This window comes from Rhinichthys klamathensis, unplaced genomic scaffold (genome assembly GCF_029890125.1).
Source record: "Rhinichthys klamathensis goyatoka isolate OS25496 unplaced genomic scaffold, OSU_Roscu_1.1 h1tg000191l_1, whole genome shotgun sequence".
NCBI lineage: Eukaryota > Metazoa > Chordata > Actinopteri > Cypriniformes > Leuciscidae > Rhinichthys > Rhinichthys klamathensis.
In genome coordinates this window covers 538,304-548,236 of record NW_026606717.1, presented here as the reverse complement: position 1 = coordinate 548,236, position 9,933 = coordinate 538,304, and the positions used below count along the sequence as shown (strand labels likewise).

The window sequence follows — 9,933 nt, the reverse complement described above, 5'->3', positions numbered from 1 at the left end:
TAGTTCCTTATCTGTGATCTGATTATAGAAACAGAGGACTCTGTTTCCTGTTGTTATGTTAATACAGCTAGAGGGTGTGTGTGTGAGACACTCAGCAGGTGGTTGGGCAAGTGACCTTTGACTTCAGAGGTGAGAAGACCCCCTGGTTTCGGGGTAGTCGTAAAGTTCCTTTGTTCCTCTTGTCTAAACAAGAGATAGAACAGTATAAGACTGCTAGCGAACCTCTGCTCTGGGTCTCACTCCGCCTGCAGCTGGACTGTGGTTGGACTGGGAACAATTCTTGCAAGAATAAATCTTTTAAAATACAATTGGAATCCAGGGGCCCATTCTTCGTACGTTGCGTAAAACATCCGAGATCAAACGAGACATCCAAGATAATATCATCGTGCTCATCATGATCCGGCTAATTAGGGTCTTCGAACACTCCTGCCGGTTATGATTAGTATAGCTGGATTGAGTTATCTGAGATAATTGCGCGTTCATGCGCTGGTTTAAAAGGGGATATGTATCGATAGAAGAAACATTGATCAGCAACGCTGATATTGGCTGCTCACCGTGGCCAAAGAGCGCGCTCAGTTTTTTTCTCCACAGAAGAGCAAGAGTTATTGCTTGAAGGATATGCTAAATTTGAAAACTTAATTAAAACGCCAGGGAACACCTTAAAGTGTGCAAAAGCCAGGAGAGAGGGCTGGCAAAAAGTAGCAGACAAATTAAGTTTGTAGTTAGATGTTTTTATCACTTATTACAGTATATATTTTTATATTTTAATAATTTCTAAATAATTCATAACTTTGTTCATTGTAATGTCAGAGTCACCACCCACTACTAGAACATGGGAACAAGTAAAAGTGAAGTACTAGAATATTCTACATAATAGTAATTTGTACTAACTAATCTCTTTTAAAAAGGCACTGTTAATAAATGTTTGCCTGTTTATAAAAGCAACCAAGAAAAAGGCTGAGAAAAAAAAGAAGAAAAGAAAAACAAACAGATGGTGGTCCTGCACCCCCACATTATACCCAGGCAGAAGAGCTGGCCCTTGGGTTAAATGTAAATCTTGTGGAGGGCATCCCTGGGTTCAGCTCTTCCTCAGACCCACAGCCAGGAGCAGCAACACCTTCACTGCTGGTAAATGACCTTTAAATGATCCTAGTACACTGTAAAATAATTTGTTGCTGCATTAAATTAAGTAGGCCTATAATCCAAATGGCTGTCCAGTCATATCAACTGTTAAACCTTGAGTAGTAATGAATTGCTTTGACTTATGAAAGTCTACATGTGTGACTGTGAAACTACATAGTTAATGTAAAAAAAATATGTTGCCATGAATTATTGATCACATTTCCCCCCAGTGTACTTCATTGTAATGAAATTGTGTTTTCCTCTTTTGTGCAGTATTAAACAATACACCAACACTTTTACGTGTTCCCAAGCAAGTGGTGGCTGAAGCATGTGCAGTAAGTGGACTTTTTCTAATGTTACATCAAAAGGGAAGAAAGTACAACACTTTGTAATGCCCATTTTCCCCCCAATGCACAGGACAGTGAAGAAACCCTCTCAGGTATCTTTAAGTGCATAAATATCTTTACTTAATTTACACTTGAGTACCTATTATTTCTGAATGCAATATGAGTTGCAGGAGTCCACATCTACAGAAGAGTCTGCACAAAGCAGTGATGCAGAGGTGGGCAGTGTTGTACTTTTCCTTTTAATTTTTGATGCATAAGCCATGTGTTTGACAGGTTTACCCCTACCCCTAGAAAACAGAGTATTTCGAAAATTCTTGACAACTTAAAGAAAAAAAACTGGCACTAGAGATAGAGTTGCTTCATAGGAACTTCAGAGTAAGTGCTAATATATTATTTCACACAGAGTACAATATATATTATTTGCAGGCAAAAGATGACTTGATCACTGGCTTTTCTTTACAAAGAACAATTAAAATAAAACTCAAAGAACTAAGCATATTTGTCTTGTCTTTTATTAAACATTAATGAAATGTTTTATATTTTTTCTGATGGTGCAATGTTGTGTAATATGGCCCATGCAATGTCACAGGCCCTGTCAGGTGCAACCCTCAGACTTTTCAGATACTTTAGTTGGCTAAAGTTCACTTCATTGTGTGCCCTTGTCCTGGCTAGAGCTGCATTGTAACTGGTCTGGGGTTTGGGTCAGGGAATGGGATCATAAAACACCTGTCTCCAAGCAGGATCCTGTTGTAATCACCTGTTTAATGGAAAAATTAAGTTCTGTTAGGATAAGCATAAGTGTATGTAATACTTTGAGCTTGATATTTATATTTTTCCTTACCACGTTCAAATAATGTGCATAAATCTCTGAAAATTCTTGAGTCATGCACAGATCCTGGCCATATTTGTGATATGGAACATATCACAGACTTTCTAAGAGATTTTAGTCAGTCAACTGCCTTTTTAAAATTTGATATAATATTACTAATCTGGATAAGAATCGCAATAGTAACTTGCCTGCACTGTTATTAAAGCCCGACTCCGACGAGTCGAACATTTATGCGTTTCCAACAAATTAATGATGTAAACGACATCCTCACGAGTCATGAGAAAAATGATATCTCTCAAAAAGTACACTATCGCACTGCGCTAAAGCTACTTCCCGTATCAGCTCCGCTTATAAAGCCGCGATCTAATCCTGTTAACATGAAATAAGCCTGCTCGCGAGCAGGTTCAAGCTGGCGCACCTGTTGCTATGACAGCAGGTCCAGGATGAGGGTCGAAGAACCAAACAATCCAAGATCATGCCAAATCGCCAACAATCAAATCCAGCTAACTGAGTTAGCGACGTACGAAGAACGGGCCCCTGATGTCCTTACGCTGTGATGCTTGTTTGTTTAATAATTGTTTTTGCCACAACAATTTGGTGTCAGAAGTGGGATCTCACAGCAGTTCCTTTCTGGTCCTGAAGACGGATTTGACGACTGATCATCCCAAAGCACCAGGCTTATGGTCTTACCTCGGAAATTGAGAGAGAAGAGCCAAACTGCTTTCAGGGCCAGGAGGGACTCGACTGAGATCTGAAAGAATCCGGTGGCAGTAAAAGCATCTCAGGTAAGAGACCGTAAAATTGTTTTATTTTTATGGTGCAATTTGGTATAAATGTGAGGGAACCATAAGTGGCTGAGTCTATTTCTGTGGTGCGGGTACAAGATTTGTCCAGAATTAATTGAGATTTGGGGTCAGATCAAGATATTTTAAGCAGATTACAGTCCAGAATTAATTGAGACCTGGCAACAGGTCAAGAGATTTCAGGTGGACTTTAATCTGGAATTAATTGAGATCGGGCAGCCAGATCAAGAGATTTCAGGCAGATTACAGTCCAGAATTAATTGAGACCTGGCAACGGGTCAAGAGATTTCAGGTGGACTTTAATCTAGAATTAATTGAGATCGGGCAGCCAGATCAAGAGATTTCAAGTGGGCACTGAGTTCTCGTGAAAATCTGGAAGTAATTGAGATTTGGGGTCAGATCAAGATATTTCAAGCAGATTACAGTCCAGAATTAATTGAGACCTGGCAACAGGTCAAGAGATTTCAGGTGGACTTTAATCTGGAATTAATTGAGATCGGGCAGCCGAATCAAGAGATTTCAAGCAGATAGATAAAGCACTAGAGAGTGCACCCTTAACTGATCTTGGGTTAAGAAATCAGATCTGTCGGAGACGTCCAACAGATTATTAGACGTCGTAAATCCACAGAAATAGAAAACAGCCAATATGGGGTCATATAACGGTAAGCTAGCTAATTTTCAAACACCAGTTTTCGGTCAAATGAAAAAAAAAATGGAAAAAAAGATTTACGGACATAAACGTGTGACTGAATGTTGTGAAAGAGTCCGTTCAAAAAAAAGCAATGTTGTGAATGATGAAATTTTGAGCAGTATTTCCGATGAATGTTTGAAAATGTACAAAAGCACAGCGGTTTTTCTCACACTATGAAGAACATCTCGGTTACGTATGGTAACCCTCGTTCCCTGAGTAGGGAACGGAGACGTTTCGTCGGAGGAGTTTCCAACGAATTGGGATCACGCTAGGGAGACCAATTGCCTTCGAGTGAATAAAAACGAGCCAATAAATATTGGCATGCGAGATTTGCAATCCGCGTCCCGCCTACCAATGCGGGTATAAAGCGGAAGCAAACGCACACACCTTTTCTTTACGCTGAGGAGCCAGACGGTGTCCAGACCTTGCGAAGGTACAGCAAGCATGGCGAGGGGACGAGACGTCTCCGTTCCCTACTCAGGGAACGAGGGTTACCATACGTAACCGAGACGTTCCCTTTCGTCTGGGAACTCCTACGTCTCGTCAGAGGAGTCTCCAACGAATTGGGATCCCAAATAAAACGCCATGATGCTGGCCCCTTCCAGCGCCCAGCTAAGCAGTTTCTCAGTTTCTTCCGGGCGGGAGCTAGCTAGGAGGAAATCACACTGCTGTTCCGCAAGACCCACTCAGTGGATTTGGATAACACTGGGGAAACGTGCCCATGTGGGAACGTTGCAGAGCCCCGGCCAGCCCGAAGGGAGGCACTGAATACACATATGAACTAGCCCGTAGGGTAGTAAAACATATGGGAGTCCTCTAGGTAGTCCCAGCCCGTAGGGTGGGGAGCATACTCAGCAAGGACGACAGAGTGAGTCTGTCGAGGGGAAGACACGGAGCTAGCCTGTAGGGTAGCAGGAACGTGGAAAAATGATCACGAAGAAGTCATCATGAAGGTCACCCAGTCTACTAGCAACTTCTTAAGAGAGGTAATAGACCTAGCGTCAGGCGGTCCGCCACGCCTGATGCCGAGGGGTGATGAAGGAGCTCAGAAGGTTAGCCGTTTGTTGGGGAACCAAGGAGCAAAAAGGCGCACGGATCCAGCTCATAAGGCGGAATGGCGCAGCAAGCCGACAGAACCTATTCCCTCGCGCCACTGACCGAAGCGAGTAAACGGGAGGAAACCGGTTCAACACGTAAGCTATAAAACCTGGCAAACGTGTTAGGTGTCGCCCAGCCCGCAGCTCTGCAGATGTCTGTCAGTGAGGCACCTTGCGCCAAAGCCCAAGAGGAAGCGACACTCCTAGTGGAGTGAGCCGTCAACCTGGGTGGGGAAGGTACGTCCTGGGATTCATAAGTCTGGACGATAGAATCCACTAGCCAGTGGGCTAACCTCTGCTTGGAGACAGCCTTCAACTTCTGCTGGCCTCCGTAACAGACGAAGAGCTGTTCTGAGGTCCTGAAGCTTAGCGTTCTGTCCACAAAACAACGTAGTGCACGTACGGGACAGAGAAAAGCCAGGGCTGGGTCTGCCTCCTCCACGGGCAGCGCTTGCAGGTTCACTACCTGATCTACAAATGGAGTGGTAGGAACCTTGGGCACATATCCGAACCGGGGTCTCAGAACCACGTGAGTAAGGCCCGGTCCGAACTCTAGGCACGATTCGTCGACCGAAAAAGCCTGCAGATCCCCGACCCTCTTGAAGGAAGCTAGAGCCAATAGAAGAGCAGTTTTTTTCAGACAAAACTTTTAGCTCTATATCATTTAAGGGCTCAAATGGGGGCCTTTGAAGCGCTCTCAGCACCAGGGCTAAGTCCCAAGAGGGTACAGGGTACAAATTACGAGGGGGATTTAACCTCCTAGCACCCTTAAGGAATCTGATGATCAGGTCGTGCTTCCCTAACGACTTCCCGTCGATCACATCATGATGGGCAGCTATTGCGGCCACATATACTTTGAGGGTGGAGGGAGACAGCCTTTGCTCCAACCCGTCTTGTAAAAAGGAAAGCACGACACTGATCGGGCAAGTTCGGGGGTCTTCCCAGCGGGAAGAGCACCAAACGACGAACAGGTTCAACTTCAACGCATAGAGGCGCCTCGTAGAGGGGGCTCTAGCGGAAGCGATGGTATCTACCACAGCCTGTGGTAGGCCACCTAGAACCTCCGCGTCCCGTCCAGGGACCAGACATGAAGTCTCCACAGGTCTGGACGCAGGTGCCAAAGAGTGCCCCGTCTCTGAGAAAGCAGGTCCTTCCTCAGAGGAATGGGCCAAGGAGGTGCTGTCGCAAGGAGCATGAGTTCCGGGAACCAGGTCCGGTTGGGCCAGTACGGCGCAACTAGCAAGACCTGCTCCTTGTCCTCCCTGACTTTGCACAGTGTCTGTTCGAGAAGGCTCACTGGGGGAAACGCATACTTGCGTGAGCCCCGGGGCCAACTGTGTGCCAGTGCATCCGTGCCGAGGGACCCTCCGGTCAGGGAATAAAACAACTGGCAATGGGTCGTGTCCGGAGAGGCAAACAGATCTATCTGAGCGGCTCCGAAGATTCGCCATATCAGCTGGACCGCCTGGGGATGGAGTCGCCATTCTCCCGGAAGGGGCGGCTGCCGTGAGAGCTCGTCGGCTGCACTGTTGAGCACACCAGGGATATGAATGGCCCGAAGTGACCTCAGATGCTTCTGACTCCATAGGAGGAGATGGCGGGCGAGTCGCGACATACGACGGGAGCGTAGACCACCTTGATGGTTGATGTACGCCACGGTCGCAGTGCTGTCCGTACGGACCAGTACATGCCTGTGCAGAAGCAGCCCCTTGAGGCGGCACAAGGCTAAGCGTACTGCTTGCAACTCTAGGCAATTGATGTGCCAATGCAGCTGAGGCCCCATCCACAGACCTGAGACTGCATGCCCGTTGTACGTGGCCCCCCATCCGTTGGCAGAGGCATCCGTGAAAACCACAGCATGCCTGGACACCTGGACTAAGGGCACTCCGGCCCGTAGAAAGGCAGGGTCCGACCAAGGACTGAAGGTTTGGCGACAGTGCGGGGTAATGTTGACCCGAAACGTGCCGCTCTGCCACGCCCATCTCGGGACTCGGTCGTGAAGCCAGCGCTGAAGCGGTCTCATATGCAACAGGCCAAGCGGCGTTACTGCGGCTGCGGCTGCCATATGCCCCAGGAGCCTCTGAAATTGCTTCAGTGGAACCGCTGACCTGCCTCGAAAAGACCTGAGGCAGTTGAGCACTGACTGGACGCGCTCCTCGGTGAGGCGCGCAGTCTGACTGACCGAGTCCAGCTCCATACCGAGATAAGAGATCCTCTGCGTGGGGCAGAGTTTGCTCTTGTCCCGGTTGACCTGAAGTCCCAACCGGCTGAGGTGCCGGAGCACCAGGTCCCTGTGATCGCACAACAGATCTCGCGAGTGAGCTATTATCAGCCAGTCGTCGAGATAGTTGAGAATGCGAACGCCATGTTCTCTCAAGGGAACAATGGCCGCCTCCACGACTTTCGTGAAGACGCGGGGCGACCGGGCCAAGCCGAAGGGTAGGACCTTGTACTGATATGCCCGACCCTCGAACGCAAACTGAAGAAACGGTCTGTGTCGAGGCAGAATCGAGACATGAAAGTACGCGTCCTTCAGGTCGATCGCTGCAAACCAATCCTGGGGACGGATGCACTCGAAGATGTGTTTCTGCGTAAGCATCTTGAACGGGAGCTTGTGAAGGGCCCGATTCAAAACACGCAGATCCAGGATTGGTCGTAACCCACCGCTTTTCTTGGGTACAATGAAGTAAGGGCTGTAGAACCCAGACCTCATCTCGGCTGGAGGGACCGGCTTGATCGCGTCCTTCGCCAGCAGGGCAACGATCTCTTTCCTCAGGACAGGGGCGTCGCCACTCCGCACTTGGGTGAAGAGGACACCCCTGTACCTGGGAGGCCGATGGGCAAACTGAATTGCATAGCCGACCCGGATGGTGCGAATGAGCCACCTGGACAGCCTCGGAAGCGCTAGCCAGGCCTTTCGCGAAACCGAACCAACGAACCCACTCGGACCACGGGCGTACCCGCGGAGGGGCAGCGAGGTGGAAGGCAGGGACCCGCCCCCGGAGGCATTGCTGCGGCCGAGGGTGGGGTCTGAGTGTGTGGTGCAACATTTATCTGCCTCCACCGGGGGGCAAGCAGCAGGGAAGGCCCATCTTTCTCTGGAGCGTTCGACTGCTGACTGTCCCGTGGCGAAGGTCGGAGGGGAAACGAGGAGCGAGGCTGAGGGGCGTCGAGTCCTGGCTTCCGCGCCTCCTTGGCCAACGACAGACGAGAGTGATGAGCCCGGGGCGGCATCACTGGCATCTGAGCGCTGGAGCGAAGGGAATGAGTGTGGCGAGGCAACGTGGCGGCGCACACAGACATTCTCGCCTTCTTCGACGGAGGAGAATGAGAGTGACGAGGCAATTGAGCGTCGTTCTTGACTGCCAGTCTCGACCGTGGGTGACCCAGTGGAAACGGAAACTGCTCTTTTATTGAGAATTTGGGAACAGAAATAAAAGGAAACAAAAGATTCTCCACCCGGCCCTTCTCTGGGGGAAGGAGAGGTGCAGAGGCCCTCTCCTGAAGAGCAGCAACCGCGTCCTCTGGGTGGCCCGTCTCAGGGTCGCTTACCTTTCCTCTTGCCGGGTGGTTTAGACAAGGCCTGAGCGGGTTGCGCATCTCTCCTACGGCCGGCACCCTGTCGCTTAGCGGGCTGCTGTTTGGGCTGGGCAGGGGCGGAGGCGGCGGCAGGAGGGCGCCCTCGGTGACGAGCAGCTGGAGGCGCGACCGTCGGAGGCGGGGCAGCCCTAGCCCACTTCCGAGGCATGATGTGTTTGATCACCTCCGACTGCTTCTGGGCGGTGGAGAACTGTTGGGTGAAGTTCTCCACCACATCGCCGAAGAGGCCAACCTGGGATATGGGAGAAGCAAGGAACTTGTTTTTGTCTGAGTCCTTCATATCCGACAGGGTGAGCCATAGATGTCGCTCCTGGACCACGAGAGTGGACATCGCTCGACCCAGGGAACGCGCGGTGACTTTTGTTGCCCGTAGGGCAAGGTCCATCGCCGTGCGCAGCTCTTTGAGCACCCCTGGGTCGACAACACCCTCCTGCATGTCACAGAGCGCCCGGGCCTGGTAGACCTGGAGGAGCGCCATGGCATGCAGGGCAGAGGCAGCCTCTCCACACGCAGTGTAGGCCTTTCCAGTCAGACTGGAAGAGAACCTACAAGCGCGAGAGGGGAGCGAAGGGTTACCCCGCCAGGAGGAAGCGGAGGTGGGACACAGTTGCATCGCCACCGCGCGCTCCACTGGGGGGATGCCTTTGTATCCCAGAGCTGCTCCGCCATCGAGAGTGGTGAGGGAGGAGGAGGGAGTCAACCTCAGTCTAGCCGCCAGGGGGTTCGACCAAGATTTCCTCACCTCCTCATGCACCTCCGGGAAGAAAAGAACCGGAGCGGTGCGCTGAGTACCAGCACGGGCCGCCCCGAGATACCAATCGTCGAGCCGAGACGGTTCGGGACGCGGTGGAGGGTTCCACACGAGCCCGACCTTCTCGGCCGCCCGGGCGAGCATAAGTGTCATCTCCGGGTCAGGCTCGGACAACACTACCACACCCGAAGGGGGCAATGCAGCCGAGTCGTCATCCCCAGATCGCGACTCATCTCCCTCTGATGCCTCGATCGACATCTGGTCCTCCGGAGGGGCCCCGAAGGAAACGACTGGAGCCACACGTGATGACCCAGCACGCTCCTCCGAAGACCCCAGTGGCACGGCTGAAGAGGAGTGGGATGTCCGAGGGGGTTTTTCACCCGGTAGATCATTCCTCACTGTAACCCTCAGACCACCAATGGGATCAGCCGAAGTAGCTTTCTTCTGGAGTGAACCAGAAGAACAACTAGATCGGGGGATCTCCAAAGGGATAGGGGTGTAAATCGGACAGTTCATCACGATACGATACGATATCGATTCTCTCAGCCAGCGATACGATTATTGCCGATACCTCAAAAAATTCCGCGATACGATTACGATTCGATTCGATTCAGGGTTATCAATCGATTTATCGATATTTAGATATTATGTGCCAAGTTTACACAACCAGTTACGTTTATTAACTCACAAATG

General features: G+C 50.2%; 1 long non-coding RNA gene across 1 annotated transcript; it reads right to left on the bottom strand.

Moving 5' to 3' along the window:
- Positions 1-1,963: 1,963 nt before the first annotated feature.
- On the bottom strand, positions 1,964-2,617 carry LOC130095584 (uncharacterized). The gene is made up of 2 exons (XR_008808132.1): positions 2,311-2,617; positions 1,964-2,226 (listed from the first exon to the last, which is right to left on the bottom strand). It is a non-coding gene; the product is annotated as an uncharacterized LOC130095584 (long non-coding RNA).
- Positions 2,618-9,933: the final 7,316 nt, after the last annotated feature.